This window comes from Pituophis catenifer, unplaced genomic scaffold, assembly GCF_029215685.1.
Source record: "Pituophis catenifer annectens isolate HBS135680 unplaced genomic scaffold, rPitCat1.0.hap2 SCAF_5, whole genome shotgun sequence".
Taxonomy (NCBI): domain Eukaryota; kingdom Metazoa; phylum Chordata; class Lepidosauria; order Squamata; family Colubridae; genus Pituophis; species Pituophis catenifer.
In genome coordinates, this window is record NW_027256885.1 from 71108195 (window position 1) to 71128159 (window position 19965).

The 19965-nt window shown below is 45.2% G+C and overlaps 1 pseudogene; it reads right to left on the reverse strand.

Annotated features, from left to right (window-relative positions):
* Nucleotides 1–4335: 4335 nt before the first annotated feature.
* Nucleotides 4336–10101, reverse strand: LOC139317709 (uncharacterized; annotated as a pseudogene).
* Between the last annotated feature and the right edge of the window lie 9864 nt (nucleotides 10102–19965).

The following is a 19965-nucleotide window of genomic DNA, read 5'->3' on the forward strand; positions in this document are numbered from 1 at the left end:
CACATCACACAGATAGGGGATTTAGAGGGGGTACTGTACGTACCAGAGATACCCCACAACGTACTAGCCATCACCAAACTGACACAGGACACAAACATAGAAATAAAGTTCAAGGATGGAAAGGCCCACTTGATCAAGCAAGGGAAGGAGATAGGAAAGGTAACCATACATGAGGGACTTCCTTACTTCACACCCAACGCAAGGGAGGAAGAAGGCATTAACACCAACACGAACCACGAAATAGATGAGTGCTCAGAAATAGAGGGGGTACAGCAAGAGGCAGGAAATTGCAATGGAAATGCCAACAAGTCTGTATCTATCGGGAAGCCATTGCATGATAACTGCGCCCACCTCCTCCACAGGAGGCTGGGGCACATAAGTTTCCCCATTGTAAAAAGAATGACGGAATGTACCGAAGGTCTCAAAGTAAAGAACTGTGAAAACTATCTGGAGTGTTCAATCTGTAAGCGTTCAAAGATCAAGGTTAAAGCCATCCCCAGGGGGTCAAAACGAACCACAGAGTCCCCCTTCCAATTAGTGCATATGGACTTGGTAGGGCCATTGAAACCATCCGTGGGGCATAGGAAGTGATTCTTCCTCACGATTGTGGATGACTACACCAGATACGGGTATGTCTACTCCCTCAGACACAAAAACAAGGTGTTCCAAAGGTTTAAAGAATTCCACAAAAGAATAGATATGCAACACAATATGAAGATAAGACAAATAATGACAGACAGGGGCTCAGAATTCATGGCCAAGGAATTAACGAGGTGGCTGAGAGAACAGGGCATAACGCATTACACCTCTTCACCTTTCTCCCCCTTCCAGAATGGGGTCGTAGAAAGAAAAAATAGGATGTTGCAAACGATGATAAGGTGTGCCCTGGAGGATGCTGGGATGGGGCAGCATTTCTGGTCAGAGGCACTGCACTACTCCAATTACACTCTGAATAGACTGTGGTCAAGCTCTATCAATAAGACACCATACGAGATGCTATACAACAGAAAACCCAACATCGCACACCTACACATATTCGGCGCCCCAGCCGATGTCCAGATCCCCAGGCAACTGAGAAAGAAAGGAGAGAAATTATCAAAGAGACTGAGATTCGTGGGTTACGAACCAGGCACAAAGGGCTACAGATTTATCGACGACAACAACCGTTTTGTCGTTTCCAGGTCTGCCAGTTTCCATGAAAACGCAAACTGGTCAAGGGTACACTCCAACGACATCCCCACCAATAGGGTTGCATTCGAACATAGTCAGGGGGAAAAGAAGGTTGGAGAGCATAAAGCCAACAATCATAAAGCAAACATCAGAGAGTGGAAGGAAGGGCACCCCTCCCTGAAGATAGACGACCTGACAAACAAAGAGGCAGACAACATGCAACAAACCGAACCAACCCCCAGCAGGCCAGTCAGAGGAAACAGAAACAAGCTGCCAAAGAAGCTGGAAGACTATGTCATGGCCATCCATAACACCCATTTCACACCCAACTCATATGAAGACATCCTCGGGCTCCCCCAGGAAGAGAGGGAGAAATGGATATCTGCCATGGAGAAAGAGATGGAGAGCCTAAGGAACCTCCAAGTATACTCGCCTGCCCAAATTCCAGAGGACAAAAAGCCGATAGGAACCAAATGGGTGTTCAGAGTTAAGACATTAGAAGATAACAAGGTCCTGTACAAGGCGAGACTGGTCGCACAGGGTTTCGCCCAAAGATACCCTGAAGATTATACAGACACCTACTCGCCTACCGTCAGGGCAGAGAGTGTCAAAAGTGCCCTGGTGGTGGCCACCATCCTAGGCCTGGAAGTATTCCAATTCGACATACAAACAGCATACCTCCACGCCGAATTGGACAAAGAGATATATGTCAAAGCATCGCCTGGATACAAGGAAGGCAAGAACCAGACCTGGCTGCTGAACAAAAGCCTATATGGACTCAAGCAGTCGGGCAAAAGGTGGTATGATTGCCTAGCCAAGGCTCTCAGATCCATGGGTTTCGAAGCCACTTCAGCTGACAAATGTTTCTTCACAAAGAAAGAAAACAACACATCTGAAGGCGTGCTCATTTATGTGGACGACATCTTGTACATAAGCAAACACAAGGACAGATGTGACAAGTTCGCCACTGAGCTGGGTAGCCACTTCTCCCTAAAGTCACTAGGAAAGATCGATAAATACCTAGGGGTCCAAGTGATGAAAACCGACAAAGGGTTTCGCCTCTCCCAGAAAGAAAAGATCATCAAGTTGCTATCCAAATGCAACATGTCTGAAGCAAAACCCAGCGAGACTCCCAGAGTTCCTAAAGAATATGTACGAGGAATCTGAACCCTTCACCGACAATAAATTGTACAGATCAATGATAGGGTCACTGCTGTATATATCCAACTGGACCAGGCCCAACATCGCCTTAGCCGTTAACCTGCTGTCCAGACACGTAAGCAAACCCACTATATCACACTGGAATGCCATCAAAAGACTGCTTAGATACCTAAAATTCAGCCCGGATGCCCAACTCTGCCTAGAGCCAGAAATATCCGAGAAACCAAAACTAACCTGCTACGCTGACGCTGATTGGGCCAGAGACATAAAAAGCAGAAAAAGCACCTCCGGCTATGTGCTGCTACTCAACAATTGCCCCATCCATTGGTACACTGGAAAACAAAAACTGGTGGCCACATCAACCACGGAAGCAGAATTTGTTTGTCTATCCAAGGCCGCAAGCAACTTAGTGTGGTTTGATGACCTGCTCTGCAGTATTTGGGCTGAACCCTTATACCCAATAGTCATCCACGAAGACAACAAAGCGGCAATAGAAATCTCAAGGGCCGATGCTGTAGGTCAACGATCTAGGCACATTGACATTAAGTGCAAACACGTCAGGCAGTTTTCAGAGATAGGTTTCATTAAGGCAGTACACTGTGACGCAGAGGAGCAAACAGCAGATATTCTCACTAAACCCCTACCACATAAACAGCATGCGTACCTCATGTCAAAAATGTGTGTTTACATGTAATCCGTACTTGTACATGTATATTCTCTGTATGTATGTAACCATTTACACCAGGTACCCAGTTAGACATTTAGAGGGGGTTTTGTCATGGTAAATGTCTAACAGTACCATCTCCCTGGCCACCTGGTCCTGCAAGGGTTAACTGACCACATATCCCATAACCCCTATAACCACTCCTTACCACCTATACCTCCTGGGTATAATAGCTCCAACCACGAGGTTCCCCTTCAGATCCAGATGTATACCTGAAAGAGAAAGATACAAGGTCAGTGACCTCCAGTACCACTGGGCCTAGGATCCGCCTAGGCCTGCAATAAAGATACAGATTAAAGGATTGAAATTTGTCTCTGAGTTATTGGGCTAGATCCATCATTTAACAGTTGAAGCCCATATAAAGTTCAGCTGTTCTAGTATGATTTTATTTTTATAAATTTTATATTTTTTATGAAAATATGTCTGATTTAGGAATAAGTGCCTTTGCTTTTCCTTTCATCCCCCCTAGAATCAGTCATCTTGGGAGTTGGGCGGCATAGAAATGAGACAAAATAAATAAATAAATACATACATTTTGTAGTTTTATAAGTTTTAAGTCATTCTTTTATAATGGGTGTCAAACTCACAGAGTCATGTTGTCGTCATGTGATGTATCACAAATTTTTTGCCCTTCGCTAAACGGGGGAGTGGGCATGACCAGCACGTGACGCATCCAGCCTGCGGGCCACGAGTTTCACACCCCTATTTTAATACTTAAAACTTTCATTAGGTTGGCAACACGAATGTTGCCTTGTTATATATTGTGTATGATTTGAAGATTTAATGAAGTGCTTGGATTTGATTCTAATTTAATTTTGCTGTGAGTGGAATAGTAAGGAGTATTCCTTTGCTGATTTGCCTTAGTGGAATGTTTCATCCAATTACATATTTAACATTCATTGGGTGCTCCATTCTCCAAAAAACTAGAACAAGGGGGAAAAAACCAAGAAATTAAACTGTTGAAAATACTGGAGTATTTGCCGAAACTGTTTTCTCTCATTATCTTCCATCCCTATCAGTCTGTAGAGTTGATTTGAAAGCTATTTTTCTACTTACCAATCAACATATAGTGCATTCAGAAAGTATTAAGACCCCCTTCACTTTTGTCAATTTTGTTATGCTGCAGCCTGATTCTACAGTTGTTGAAATTCATTTTTTCTCATTAATCTACACTCAATACCCCATAATGACAAAGTGAAAACATAACTTTAGAAATGTCTAACTTTATTAAAAGGAAAAAACTGAAATATCACATTGGCATAAGTATTCAGACCCTTCACTCAGTACTTCGCTGAAGCATCTTCGACAGCAATTATGGCCTCAAGTCTTTTGGGGTATGACACGACAAGCTTTGCACACTTGGATTGGGGGATTTTCTGCCATTCTTCCTTGCAAATCCTCTCAAGCTCAGTCAGGTTGGATGGCAACCGTCGGTGGACAGACATTTTCAGGTCCCTCCAGAGATGTTCAATAGGGGTCAAGTCAGGGCTCTGGCTGGGCCACTCTACGACATTCACAAAGTTGTCCCTAAACCACTCCAGTGTTGTCTTGTCTGTGTGCTTAGGATCATTGTCATGTTGGAAAGTGAACATGTGGCCCATTCTGAGGCCCTGAGCGCTGTGGAACAGGTTTTCATTGAGGATATCCCTGTACTTTGCTCTATTCAGCTTTCCCTCAACCCTGACCAATCTCACAGTCCCTGCTGCTGAAAAACACCCCCACAGCATGCTGCTGCTACCACCATGCTTCACTGTTGGGATGATATTGGGCAGGTGATGAGTGGTGCCTGGTTTTCTCCAGACATAACATTTAGAATTGAGGCCAAACATTTCAATCTTGGTTGCATCAGACCAGAGAATCTTGTTCCTCACAGCCTGAGAGTCCTTTAGGTGCTTTTTTGCAAACTCCAAGTGGGCTTTCATGTGTTTTGTACTGAGGAGAGTCTTCCATCTAGCCACTCTGCCATAAAGCCCAGATCAGTGGAGGGCTGCAGTGATGGTTGTCCTTCTGGAACTCTGTCCCATCTCCACACAGGATATCTGGAGTTCAGTCAGAGTGACCATCAAATTTTTGGTCACCTCTCTTACTAAGGCCCTTCTCCCCCGATTGCTCAGTTTGACTGGGCGACCAGCTCTTGGAAAAGAGTCTTGGTTGTGCCAAACATCTTCCATTTGAGAATTATGGAGGCCACTGTACTCTTAGGAACCTTCAGTGCAGCAGAAATTTTATTGTAGCCTTCCCTAGTTCTGTGCCTTGCAATAATCTTCTATGAGCTCTGCAGGCAGTTCCTTTGACCTCATGGCTTTTGCTCTGCTACAGTATGTATTGTCAGCTGTGAGGTCTTCTATAGAGAGGTGTGTGCCTTTCCAAATCATGTCCAATCAATTTAATTTACCACAGGTAGACTCCAATCAAGGTGTAGAAATATGTCAGCAATGAGCAAGAGAACTGGGAGGCACCTAAGCTAAATTTCAAGTGTTCCAAAGGGTCTGAATATTTATGCCAATCTGATACTTCAGTTTTAAGTATATTAAGTATATATACTTCTATAGCAAGCCTTATTCTTAAGTGAAATTGAATGAATTATCACAGCAATAGTCTGTTGGACCTATGTTAACATTTCTTTTTGCTCAAAGTTAATATGAATGCTTTCTGTTAATAACAGTATTTTGTGTTCTGATAGGCTGCATTGGGTGCTAAACTACCCTTATGCTGCATGGGAAAGAAAATTGATATCCATATAACCACATAGAGTCAAAACTAATTCAAAGGCCCAATTACAACAACAAAAGCTTGCTTTGTAGCAAGTGAGCATGAGTTGTTGTTTTTTTAAATTTAATTTATATGCCGCCCTTCTCCGGAGACTCAGGGCGGCTTACAAGGCGTTAAGCAATAGCCTTCATACTTTTGTATATTTTTATACAAAGTCAGCTTATTGCCCCCACACCTACCTTAGAAAGGATGGAAGGCTGAGTCAACCTTGCGTGAGTTGCGTGAATATTTTTGTTCTTTTTAATTTTTGTGTTTGAATTAACTTTGCTGTACTCCCATTAAAATAAAAAGGCCCTTGAAGTCAGTTAACTCCTGGTGACTGCACGAACACATCCATTTAATTTCGTTTGACAATGAATACTGAAATGGCTTACCATTGTCTTTTTAGGTTCTGCTTCTCCCCACTTTGTTGAGGTTTGCAATATTGCTACAATGTTATTAGATAATGTCTGTCTACTAACCGTCTTTAAAAATAAAATTAATTTTAAAATGCAAATACTTCACAAGATAAGCTATAACTCACACAGGTTATATATTCTTAATGAGATTTATGTATTGGAAACATTTATATGGCCACCCAATTCAAGAGGTGATTCTGGGTGAAATATAAAAGTCAACTACAGGTACAAAGCAACAAAATAAAAATCAGCTAAAACCATTAAATGGTGACCAGACTAAAGTGTGCTGCCACACAGCAAATGGAACTCTACTTATCCAGACCCAAAGGCTCAGGGCAAAAGCCAGTCTTAACTGCATTTCTAAAGGCCTATAGGCAGTGGTGGGATTCAAGTAATTTAACAACTGGTTCTCTGCCCTAATAATTTCTTCCAACAACCAGTTTGCCAAACTGCTCAGAAAGTTAACAACCGGTTCTCCTGAAGTGGTGCGAACTGGCTGAATCCCACCACTGCCTATAGGGTAGGGACCAATCATATATTGGAGGACAGATTATTCCAAAAAGTAGAGAAGGCATATCCTTGAAGTCCCATAAGGTGGAAATAGCACTTAGATTTATACCATCCCATAGTGCTTTACAGCACTCTCTGGGCAGTTTACAAATGTCAGCATATTGCCCCCAATTATCTGGCTCCTCATTTTACCGACCTCCAAAGGATGGAAGGCTGAGTCAACCTTGAGTCCTGTCAGGATTAAACTCCAGGCTGTGGACATACTGCATTCTAACCACTGTGCCACCAGGGCAATGTCTCAGTGAGAGGATCTGAAGTGTGCCCTCCCTATTGGAATATGTAGGTAGGGCAGATACCTTAAGCAACAGGTGGTCCCATTAATAATCGACAAATAAGTGTTGAGCAGCAGTTTAAATTGCATCTGAAAGCTTATTGGGAGTCAGTGCAGCATGTGGAGTAGAGGTGACATGGGCATAACAAGAAACATAACTACCTTCACCACTGCATTCTGGACCAACTGAAGCTTCTGGATTATCTTCAAGGACAATTTCATTGGGGGTGGAGGGTTGGACTAGATCAGGGTTGTCAAACTCAATTTCATTGAGGACCGCATCAGGGTTGTGGTTGATCTCAGGTGGCTGGGGTGGGCATGGACAGCTCAATGTCGCTCACATCAGGGGGCGCCTGTGGTAGCCCGGGCAGGGTTGGGGGATCCATTGTTGCCAGCGGAGGAAGGCGAGACCAGGGCGAGCGCCAAACCCTTGTCCATCAGAGGAGCTTCGCTGTCCCTCTCAGGCCACGCGTAGGACCCTTGGATGGCGGCATGGGTTGCCCGGAGCCCTGGGCAGCCAAGGGCAAGTGCCCAGCCTGGCCCGAGGGCACCGGGACAGCCCAGCCCCACTTCCCCGAGGAGGTGCCCAGCTGTGCTTACCTCCTCCTCTAGGCTGCTGGTGCTGTGCTGGCTCTCCTTGGCCAGGTTGCCCGTGGTGTGTGCAGGAGGGCAAAGTGTGTGGGTCAGAGGGAGGCCCACTCCCTCTCCTTGTGAGGAGACCTGGCTTTGTAACCAAAGCATCCTCATCTATAGGATGGGAGACCACCAGGAGTGGAGGGGGCAAGGGGATGGTGAAAGGGCAGCAGGGCTGCTGGTGGCCAAGTGCTACAGCAGGACTTCCCTCAGACCCTCCCTCCCTCTCATAATCTCCTTCCTTCTTTCCTTCCTTCCCTCCTTCCCTCCTTCTCCTTCCTCTCTTCCTCTCTTCCTCTTTCCCCTACTCCTTCTCCTCCCCCACCCTTACTCCTATTTTTACCTTTTCCCCTCCCTCCCTCCATCCTTCCTTCTCATTCCCATCTTCCTTCCTTCCCTCCTTCTCATTCCCATCTTCCTCCCTCCCTTCCTCCCTTCTCCTTCCGCTCTTCCTCCTTCTCCTCTTCCTCCTCCTCTTCCTTCTCCTCCTGCTTCTCCCCCACACTTACTCCTCCTATCCCTACCTTTTTCCTTCCTTCCTTCCTTCCTTCCTTCCTTCCTTCCTTCCTTCCTTCCTTCCTTCCTTCCTTCCTTCTTCCCTCCCTCCCTCCCTCCCTCTCCCTCCTTCTCATTCCCATCATTCTCCTTCCTCCATGCTCAGGAAGGGACGAGGGGAGGGGGAGAGATTGGCAGTGCTGCCGGTGGCCATTGATTTCCCATGCGGGTGCGGTCCCGGTGAAAGGGAAGCCTCACAGGCTGTGAGGGCTATCTGGACAAACGTAGGGATGAATTGGTGTTAGAAGTTTGCAAAGCTGAGGAAACTTTGCAACTGCCTCCAGATTTAAGGGGGTTCCCATTCTAATAGCAATAGCAATAGCACTTAGACTTATATACCGCTTCACACTGCTTTACAGCCCTGTCTAAGCAGTTTACAGAGTCAGCATATTGCCCCCAACAATCTGGGTCCTCATTTTACCGACCTTGGAAGGATGGAAGTCAACCTTGAGCCAGTGAGACCTGAACTGCCAAACTGCTGGCAGCCGGTGATCAGCAGAAGTAGCCTGCAGTACTGCATTCTAACCACTGTGCCACCGCAGCTATTACCTTCACTTTATCAATGTCCATTTCTGCCCCCTCTCTCGAAATGTGGTACCCCAGGTAGTCGAGGCTCATTTTGTGAACATCACATTCAGACAGATTGGCTTAAACCTGAGCTTTCTGTAGTTTCTCGAGTACCACCCTGACCAGTTTCATGTGTCCTTCTTTGGTCTTGGTATATCGGTCAGGTATACCAAGACCCCTTTGTAGAGGTGCTCATGCAAACCTCGTTTATCAGCTGCATGAACACAGCAGGCACTCCCTGCCATCCAAATGGCATCACTCAAAACTGGTAGCAACCCAGGGGGCAATTAGATTTCTCTACATCTTGGTCTTATCCTGCTTAACAGAGGGGTTCCATTTTTTCCACCATACTATCTCTAGGACCATGGCTTCTGTCATCCCAGGGGCTACAATGAATCGAATAGGCTCTATGTGGGCCCCAGCCTTGAGCTTTATGGGCTCGGTCAGGCAGGTCTCTGGTACTCCTCCTGTTATGGAATGATCCAAATGGGAAAAAAACATGGGCTGCCTCAGTCTCCTCAGCCTCATCCCTAGCTTCTCTACCACCTGGGGGCTAACCAAGCATCTGATGCATCCCGAGTCCAGTAGGGCTTTGAGGACCTCCCTTACTCCTGAGGAGGACACCAAAATCTCCACCCTGGCTGTCATAGGGATGATGGTACCACTTACCATTGGGTTGTCTTCCCCCTCACTGTTGCTTTCATAGAAGATTGGGCCCAGTTTGGTGGGGGTTGGAGTTCCCTCCTCCTTGCTGGATTGAGGATAGAATTCCATGACCTGCTGTCTCACATGTGTCTTCTCTTTTGGCTTCACGGGGAGCTTTTTCTTCGGCTGGCTCGGAGGTGGGTGAGCAGTAGCCGGGCGTGGCGCAAGGCACTCGACCGCTCAATGGCCCTCCTTTCTGCAGTGGAACCAAGCTCCTGGGCTTTGGTGAGGCTTCCCTCCTTTGATCAAAGGCACCCCCCTCTTCTTCCTCTGGGGGCCAGTTGCTTCTCAGGCGCTTGGTGAGGCTGGCTTTCCTATGAGGAGTGTTCGCAGTGCTCCATTAGTACTTGGTACCATGCCTGCAGGTTGCGTGGCACCCCCCGGGGTAAGCAGTTGTGGTATAGCTCTTTAGTCCTTTACTCATTTAGTCCTTCCCGAAATTGGTAAACGACTATGCGCTCGGGCAAATCTCTCAGGTGGCTGGCCAGACTGTGGAGGTCTTGGATGTACTCTGTCATCATCCGCTTGCCCTGCTTTAGGGTGCGGATGTGGGCCTCTGCGCATCGAGCTGCCATAGGGTATTCAAACCACTCACAGTACTTGCATGAAGGCGTCCAGGTCAGTCAGCTCTGGAGACTCCTCATCATGTAGAGACACCAAAGCACTCCCAGGTTGGATGCGACAGCATGAACCTGGGTGTATCATCTGGGTACATCACTCCGTAGCGCTCCATATAGAGCCATATCTGAGCCAGGAAATGGGCCAGGTGGTCTGTGCATCTGTCAAAGCGGACCACCAAGGGGGGGGTGCTCCTCCTGACTAGGATGTATCCTGGCAGCAAGCCAGCCACTGCCACCAGCACCAGTGCAGGGGCCCCAGCCACTGCTGGAACCATCGGGACCATCTGCTGCAACGCCAAAGGTAGGGTGGCGGGGTCAACTGCTGCCACCATCTGCACCACAGCTCCAGCCATCACCATTGGTGTCAGTACAGTCGACTGCAGGAGAGGGGGAGATGGGGTAGCCACCATCATTGGCGGCTTCACTTCTCCTGCCCTGGTTACCAATGTCGTGGTCCCTGGTGATATAACCGGCTAAATCTCCAAACCCTTACACTTCTCTGTCAGCTGCTCCATTGATGGGCTGCGGGTAGCAACCAGAAGCTTCCACTCAGCTGGTTCGTCCCACTCAGCTGGTTCGTCCCACTCAGCTGGTTTGTCCCACTCAGCCGGTTCGTCCCACTCAGCCAGTCACCCCGTTTTCCACCTGCTCCTTCAGACCATGTTGACTCCCTCAGGACCCAGGGGGTCCTTGGCTTCCGCCGCCTTGCCCACATTTAGCACCCAGTGGGTTTTTGGCCCCTGGTACGGGGCGGCCTTTGCCCTCTCGTGCTCTCAGGCTGTTGCTCGGATCTCTTGGTCTTCTGTTTGGGATGCACGCCGGCCGGCTGCACCCATGCTCCGGCTTGGAGCATCGCCAAAGACTCCCGGGCCAGGATTTCTCCTGGCTTCTTCCTCTCATCCAAATATTTGCCACTGACATCTTGAGGTTGTTGGCCTCCTGGTGGGATCCAGGTAGGCTACTACTATGAGAACTGGCTTAATGTCAACCGTCCCATATGCAGCAAAAGAAACTCCTGGGACATTATTTTACCAAGAGTATAACTTTAGTGATAGATCCAGTTCTGACTTTTTGCGTGAAAAACTGCTTAGTTAAAATCCCCCTTTCCCCCCGGGCCACCCACTGTCCAGTGTCCACCAATCCAGTGCAATCTCTTTGTTTTGGCAAACTGCTCGACTCAGAAGGCTCTCATCGTTCGACCTTGAGGTGTTGAGAGTCTCCCAGGCCACAGATGGTGCACATGAATTCCTCAATTCCCTCCCAGCCACCCATACATTCTAATCATTCCTCCCCCCTCCCTGGTTTCTGTTTCTGTCTAGCTGAGAGCGAAAGTGCAGAGCGAGTTGGCCTTGACAGATGGCCAGTTGATTGGAGGGGATGATTTGGCTGATGACTTCAGTTCTAGAGCTATTCTTTTTTTTTAAATCAAGTTTTATTGATTCCCCCCCCCACATTCACCCGCATCTTTTTTTGAACAGAGTATTGGCCATTTCTTATACAATTTTTCAAGTTCAAATACATTTTACTCAATTACAATTTTTGCCAAAATCTTCCTTTTTCCCCCTATTTTTTCTTTAATTCATATCTCAATATTTCTATATTTATTTATATAAACAACATCTTCATTCACTCTCAAATTCTAATTTTCCTGTTTGTTCACATTTATTCTCTTTTATTTTTTAACAATTTCTTCTTTATCTTCATATATTTATGTGTGTTCAGGGTTGCCTTTCTTCCATTTCCTCTTTTTTGTTATACAGCAATCTTTCTTCTCAGTCTCTTCCCTCTCCCTCTCTTCTTTCCTTCCTTCTTACTTTCTTTCCCTCTTCTCCTGCTCCTTACTACTTCCCCTTCCTTTCTCCTTCTCCTCCTTTCTTCCTCCCTGACTAACCCTCTCTCCTACTCTGATTTCCCCTCCCTCCCTTCCTCCCTTCTCTTCTATCCCTCTCTCCCCTTCCCTTCTCTCCCATCTCTCTACTTCTTCTTCCATCTCTCTCTATTGCTATATAGATTTTCAATTTAATATTTTCACTATGGTGTCCAGGTAACCCCGACCTTTCTTTCATTTATTAAATATCTTTCTCAAAATTCTACTTATCTTGTTAACAATATATATTTATAATTCACATCTTAATCATTTCTAATTGCCCCCAATCTAATTAGTTCTTATTTTAATCTTAATTCGCCTTCTTTCCCTTTTTTGATTACATTTCAAATATATAGTTTAAAATATTCCAATTTATTACAATTCCCCCAATTAAATTTATTCATATTATTACAACTTATCATTTTATAAACCTCCAACACTGCACTTAAAAATATGACAATTCTTTCAATTTCTCAAATTTTCAATAGAGCATATTTAAAACATCAAACATAAATCTTATTTCATTTACTTCATACATCTCTTTAATTTCCCATCATTTTAAGTCACTTAATTGGTATCACTATTTTATCTTTTTTCTAACATTCATCTTATCTGTTAAATCTTACAATTCTAAATTTATTCCCCCTTTCATTTCTTTCTCCCTTTCTTCCTTTCTCCTCTATTTTTTTCTTTTTCTTTTTCCTTCCTCTTCCTTTCTTTTGTGTTTTAAGATTCTGAGCTCTCCTATTCTGCCCTATATTTCCCATTATTTCTCCTTTCTCTTTCCTTTTTCCTATATTTCCATTGTTAATCCCAGTATACTTGTTTTGTATTTTAAAATCATAAAATCTTTTGTTTTGCCTTTTATTTCCCATTATTTCCCATCTCTTTCCCTCTTTTTTGTACTTCCACTGTAAATCCCAGTGTAATCATTTAATCTTTTTATATTTTTTCTATTCGACCCTCTTTTCCTTCCTTGTTTCTTTCCTTTTTTTCTATATTCCCCATTATTAGTCCCACTGTAATCTTTAAGGTTCCCCCTTTTATTATTACAACCTACAGTCAGGTCCAGAAATATTGGGACATCGACACAATTCTAACATCTTTGGCTCTATACACCACAACAATGGAGTTGGAATGAAACAAATACAATGTGCGTTAACTGCAGACTGTCAGCTTTAATTTGAGGGTATGTACATCCAACTCAGGTGAACGGTGTAGGACTTACAGCAGTTTGCATATGTGCCTCCCGCTTGTTAAGGGACCAAAAGTAATGGGACAGAATAATAATCATAAATCAAACTTTCCCTTCTTAATACTTGGTTGCAAATCCTTTGCAGTCAATCACAGCCTGAAGTCTGGAATGCATAGACATCACCAGACAGTGGGTTTCATCCCTGGTGATGCTCTGCCAGGCCTCTACTGCAACTGTCTTCAGTTCCTGCTTGTTCTTGGGGCATTTTCCCTTCAGTTTTGTCTTCAGCAAGTGAAATGCATGCTCAATGGGATTCAGGTCAGGTGATTGACTTGGCCATTGCATAACATTCCACTTCTGTCCCTTCAAAAACTCTTTGGTTGCTTTTGCAGTATGCTTTGGGTCATTGTCCATCTGCACTGTGAAGTGCCGTCCAATGAGTTCTGCAGCATTTGGCTGAATGTGAGCAGATAATATTGCCCAAAACACTTCAGAATTCATCCTGCTGCTTTTGTCAGCAGTCACATCATCAATAAATACAAGAGAACCAGTTCCATTGGCAGCCATACATGCCCACGCCATGACACTACCACCACCATGCTTCACTGATGAGGTGATATGCTTAGGATCATGAGCAATTCCTTTCCTTCTCCATACTCTTCTCTTCCCATCACTCTGGTACAAGTTGATCTTGGTCTCATCTGTCCATAGGATCTTGTTCCAGAACTGTGAAGGCTTTGTTAGATGTTGTTTGGCAAACTATAATCTGGCCTTCCTGTTTTTGAAGCTCACCAATGGTTTACATCTTGTGGTGAACCCTCTGTATTCATTCTGGTGAAGTCTTTCTTGATTGTTGACTTTGACACACATACACCTACCTCCTGTAGAGTGTTCTTGATCTGGCCAACTGTTGTGAAGGGTGTTTTCTTCACCAGGGAAAGAATTCTTCGGTCATCCACCACACTTGTTTTCCATGGTCTCCCAGGTCTTTTGGTGTTGCTGAGCTCACCGGTGCATTCCTTCTTTTTGAGAATGTTTCAAACAGTTGTTTTGGCCATGCCTAATGTTCTTGCTATCTCTCTGATGGGTTTGTTTTGTTTCTTCAGCCTAATGATGGCTTGCTTCACTGATAGTGACAGCTCTTTGGATCTCATCTTGAGAGTTGACAGCAACAGATTCCAAATGCAAATAGCACACTTGAAATGAACTCTGGGCCTTTTATCTGCACATTGTAATTGGGGTAATGAGGGAATATCACACACCTGGCCATGGAACAGCTGAGAAGCCAATTGTCCCATTACTTTTGGTCCCTTAACAAGTGGGAGGCACATATACAAACTGCTGTAAATCCTACACCGTTCACCTGAGTTGGATGTACATACCCTCAAATTAAAGCTGACAGTCTGCAGTTAACGCACATTGTGTTTGTTTCATTCCAACTCCATTGTGGTGGTGTATAGAGCCAAAGATGTTAGAATTGTGTCGATGTCCCAATATTTCTGGACCTGACTGTATTTCATTGTTTAATTTTCCATAGTCAGTCTCTTTGTCTTTGTCTTCTTCTTCGTTGTCGATCTCTCTTTCCTGTTTTTCATTGGTTATTTCCTTTTCAGCTTCCATGTATTCTAGCTCAGTCTTAGATTCATCAAGTTTCGATTTTCCATGCAAGATTGTAATCATTTCCTTTATTTCCAAGCACATCATCTTCATCATTTCCTTAAATTCCTGTGCCATTTTATTCTTTCTGGGTTGATATTGTTCCAATTTAAATCCACATTATAATCCTCCTTTTTTAATCATCAAAGTCTAACTGCTTGTAGACACACAAATCCTCCTTAGTTCTCACAGCTTATCATTTTAAAAGTTCAAGGTTTTATTTGTTTTTCTCACTGCTTCAAAGTTTTCCCTCAAAACAGAAAGTTTAATGTCATACTCTCATTTCTCCTGGAGATGTCTCTCTACAATCCACAATTCCACTCAGCCGGTTAAAAAATATCCATTTTGTTTGTAATTCAAAAAGGAGAAAAGGAAAGTTTTCCCACTTCTTCTTTAACTTTTATATCCAACCAATCTGTTTATAATCCAATCCAAATCTGAAAAGTCCAAATTCCAATTTAACATTTTCATTTATATTCAACTTTAAATCTTTAGTCGGGCTGTCCTATAGAGTGCTTGTCACTTCCGTATTTTTTCTCTATCAGTTGTCTCCCCCCGTCACTGTTTAGTCGCTATTTCCACACTGGGGTAATTCTAAAATTTTCCAATTTTTCTTTTATTACCTGTGAGTTGGCCAATCACTTACCTGGTACCAGTACTCTGTCCAAATCTTCACTCCTGCACAACGCTTATTCCGGATGCTCCGGCTTCATGGCAATTTGCACTGATCACCGCCCCCCATCGCCGAATCGAAGAGTTTTCTCGGGCTTTCCGAGTAACTTGCCTGTTCCTCTGTAGCTACCGAGCTGCCTCTCCTTCTTCACTGTCCCTACAGGACAGATCCGGTAAGAAGACACCCCCCCCCCCCCGGCGACGGTTCATCTGGCTGGGTTTTGCCAGGCTCATCAGTCATGCCGCTCGCTTCCGGAAACTCCAGTTCTGGAGCTATTCTATTGAGGTAGTGGGGAGACACCATCAGCTAGAAAGTTTTACGCCCCCCCCCCCCGGGAGATGTGCAATGTGAAATTAAATCAGTTGAAGTACTGAGCCCATCACACTTGTTTTGGGGATAACCTGGGTCTTTTCAAAGCTTCTAGAGTCTTATGATCTGTCCATACCTCAAAAGGGGCTTTACTACCCTCTAAAAACGCCTCCATGTGAGGAGGGCCCACTGTACAGCATAAGCTTCCTTTTCCCAGACCACACACCTCTGCTCAGCCTCAGACAGTTTTCAGACAGTAAGCTCATGGCTGCAGGACTCCTTGCTCATTTTTCTGGAGTAGGACAGCCCCAACTGCCACATCGCTAGAATCAGCTTGAATGACAAATGGGGCATTTCGTTCTGGGTGCTTCAGCATGGGTTCAGCTGCAAACAGGCATAAGCTTTTCGAACACCGTTTGGCATTCCATTGTCCATTTGAGGGGTTGACTCAGCTTGGGTTTTCCCTCTCCCTTGTTCTTTAGTGCCAACTCACGAAGCATTCCTGACCTACTCTTAAGTTGCCATAGGCAGGGGGATGGGGAATCAAACATTGCAGCTGCATTGAGGAACTTGCACTTCAGTCAAAACAAAGCACATTCCAGCCAGCCACGTCAAGGTCATATCCATGCAGACCAGGGGTGGGTTCTAAAATTTTTTACTACTGGTTCTGTGGGCGTGGCTTATTTTGTGGGCGTGGCTTGGTGGGGGAGTAATGTGCCTGGGTGGGCGTGGCCAACTTTTTTTTTTTTTTTTTTTTACTTTTAAAAGCATTTTTTCTACAACCTTAAGAGGTTGCAGAAAAAAATGCTTTTAGAAGCCTCTGATGATCAGGCAACTCAGCTGGGATCGCCAGAGGCTTTTAAAGGCCTTTTTTTTTTCTACAACCTCTTTGGCCAAAGAGGTTGCAGAAAAAATGCTTTTAAAAGCCTCTGACGATCCCAGCTGAGCCACGCGATCATCAGAGGCTTTTTTTTTTACTTTTAAAAGCATTTTTTTCGGCCGAAGAGGTTGTAGAAAAAAGGCTTTTAAAAGTTTTTTTAAAGCCTCTGATGAGGTGGGCAGGGTAAGCGAGCAGCGACCGGGCCGGGGACCGGTTTGGGGGTGTGGTCATCCAATGTTATTACCGGTTCTCCGAACTACTACAAATTTTTACTACTGGTTCTTGCAAACCGGTGTGAACCGGGAGCAACCCACCACTGATGCAGACCCACAGTGGCTGGAGGGAGGGACCTCTACAACCCACGAAATTGCTTCTTTGGAGAATGTGACTGATGACACACTTCAGGGGGAGGGGGAAACAGGGTCAGAGCCGGGCCGCGAATTAAGTGAGGTCAGAGTTGGCTTCACTTGGTCCATGCTGACATGAAGTTCCTAATAAATAACTGGATTTCTTTTGAAACTTGGCTTGAGGCTCATGATTTAATTAGGGCATCCGTCGGAACCCTGACAGCAAGCCAATTCTCTCAAAACTAATCAAAACAACCAGGATTCCAGAGCCCCAGAACTGAGTTCCAGAAACTCAGGCTACCATGGCAGAGGGCAGACTATCCGAAGAGATCCTGCTTCAGGCGACCCAGAAAGAGGCAGAACTTGCCTCCACCCAGGGACTTCCAGGACCCAGCAGCCCAATCGGAACTGGAGTGCAGCCCTCCCTGACCATCAAAGCCGAGACAGCCGAGATGCCCGCCCTAGCGACCGAAACAAAAAGGGATGAGTATTGGTGGAAAAAAGTCCCTAAAGCAGCTGAGGTTGAGTTCCCCCACCCTAGCACCCAGGGCTGGGGAAAACCCCTGAGTGAGCTAGGAAGAGTGGAATGGATGAGGGACTGGGAACAGGCCAGACTCCCAAAAACCCTGATGGAACCCTCGGGGAGATCCATAAAACAGCTGAGGGAGGAATTTGACCAAGCTACCCTTCATGATGAGGGGCCGTCATGCTGCCCAAAAGAGAGGGGGTTTGCAACTGAGCCCTTTGAAGTGAGGAGATACAGATGGGAACGCAGCCCCCCTTCTCCACCCACCAGAAGGAGAATGAGCCCGAGGCTGTAGCCAGTGTCTCCCCTACACAACAGGCAAACCACCCAAGGCAGGCGGCCCCTCCCCTCTCTACGAACAAGAGCCGAGGGAGACCACTAAACACACCAAGTGCAGGCACACGAGGGCCAACATGAGGGAGGAGCAGCGCTGAACGAATCGCCCCAATTCAGGGGGAAATTCAATGGGGACTCAGATCTGCTGGCTCTATTCCTTGACTCGGCTGGAGTCCACCTAAAGCGCTATAGACACCTCTTCCCATCCCACAGAGCCATGGTGAATACCATTGCCAAGGGGCTAGAGGGGGAAGCAAAGGAATGGCTAGCAGCCCTCCACAAGAGGAGAGCCCCCCATCTGTAAGACGTCAATGACTTCCTACAAGAGCTAGAAGCCAAATTTGAGGAGGTAGAGGAGGACCAGTATGTGGAGGATGAGCTCTGAAACCTAAAGCAGAGAGGGCGACCCATTAAGGAACACATCTGTGAGTTCAGGAGAGTCGTGGGAAGGCTGCCCCCTTTGCTGGAGTGGCTATTAGTTTATTTTTTCAGAACAAGCCTAGATAAGCAAATTGCCCAAGTAACTGCCTATCGGGACATTCCAAACCAACTCTCTGAGTGGTTCCAAGTAGCCATAAAAGTTGACACAGGAAAAACCCTCAAAGTCCCCACCAGAACAATTGGCAGCCACCTCTGACAAAACCCCAGAGGCCAAACAGATCCCCGGAGAATATCAGAACCTTGTGGATGTATTCAGTGAGGCTGAGTGCGATCTCCTACCCCCCCCCCCCCCCAGCACGAGATGGACTATGCCATCGAAATCATCCTCAGGGCAAAACTACCCAAATCCAAACTGTATGCTATGACGTCCCGTGAAATGCAAGAAATGCGCAAATACATAGACAAAAAACTAGCAAGGGGGTTCATTGAGCCAGCCAAGCCACAGGTCGCAGCCCCAGTCCTATTGGGTCATTCCATGTCAAGTGGTCTGATTTCAAGAAAGTGCCCAGGTTAACCATCACGGATTTTGATGAAATTTGGTGTGAACATGCACATATGTCCCTAATGAACATTGGTAAAATGTTATGTTTGCTGATGCAATACTTGCGGAGATATAGTCATTTGTATGACCCCATACCTCAGCCATCAACAATATGACTCTGAGATTTCAGCAACTTTGAGACATAATATCTCTGGCAATATTTTGTTGAGGGAAACAAAACTTGGCCATCTTGTACAACTTGTTGTGCTCTATTAAAAAAATAAAATAAAAACATTCTCATGAGCGATCTCCATCTAGATAATTGGGAGCAAATTTGGCCGAAAATGACTGCAACATGAAAAAAGGGTAAAGTTTGGCTTCTTATATCTCTGGAAGGAAAGGCATGAGAAACATGAAACATTGTGCATAATAACTTAGCAACACAAGGTTGTCGAATATAAAATTTTATTCTCCTACTGCTTCCAATAGTTCACAAATTGAGTGTAAAGTTGACGGTTTTTGTAAAAATGCCAAAAATAGGGTATTTTCAGCCCACTTTTACAAAAAAAGACCTTCTGGAAACTCTGTTAAATCATTCTCATTGGAAAGAGCATGTTTCAAACCCCCTAAAAAGGTAGAGTTGGTGTTTCATTGCTGACATATAAAGCCCTAAAAATAGGGACAAAGTGGAGGACGTTGTATCACATCCATTCTATTATTGTTTCATCTTGTTTGTTTTATATAGACATCATTACTACTATCATATTGCATTGGTCCATGGTGACATTGTCATTACCAGTTCAGGCACTTGACCCAGCAACCCCATCGCCATAGGGGGCACACCTGATAGCCATGCAATACCAGCCAAGAGGTTGTAGAAAAAATGCTTTTAAACGTAAAAAAAAAAAAAAAAGCCTCTGGCGATCAGGCAACTCAGCTGTGATCGTCAGAGCCTTTTAAAAGCATTTTTTACAACCTCTTTGGCCGAAGAGGATGTAGAAAAAAATGCTTTTAAAAGTTAAAAAAAAAGATTGCGCGCCACAGCTGATCAAACCCCCCCCCCGTTCTACTTACCACATGCCTCCTTTTGGTGTGCACTGTGTGCGCG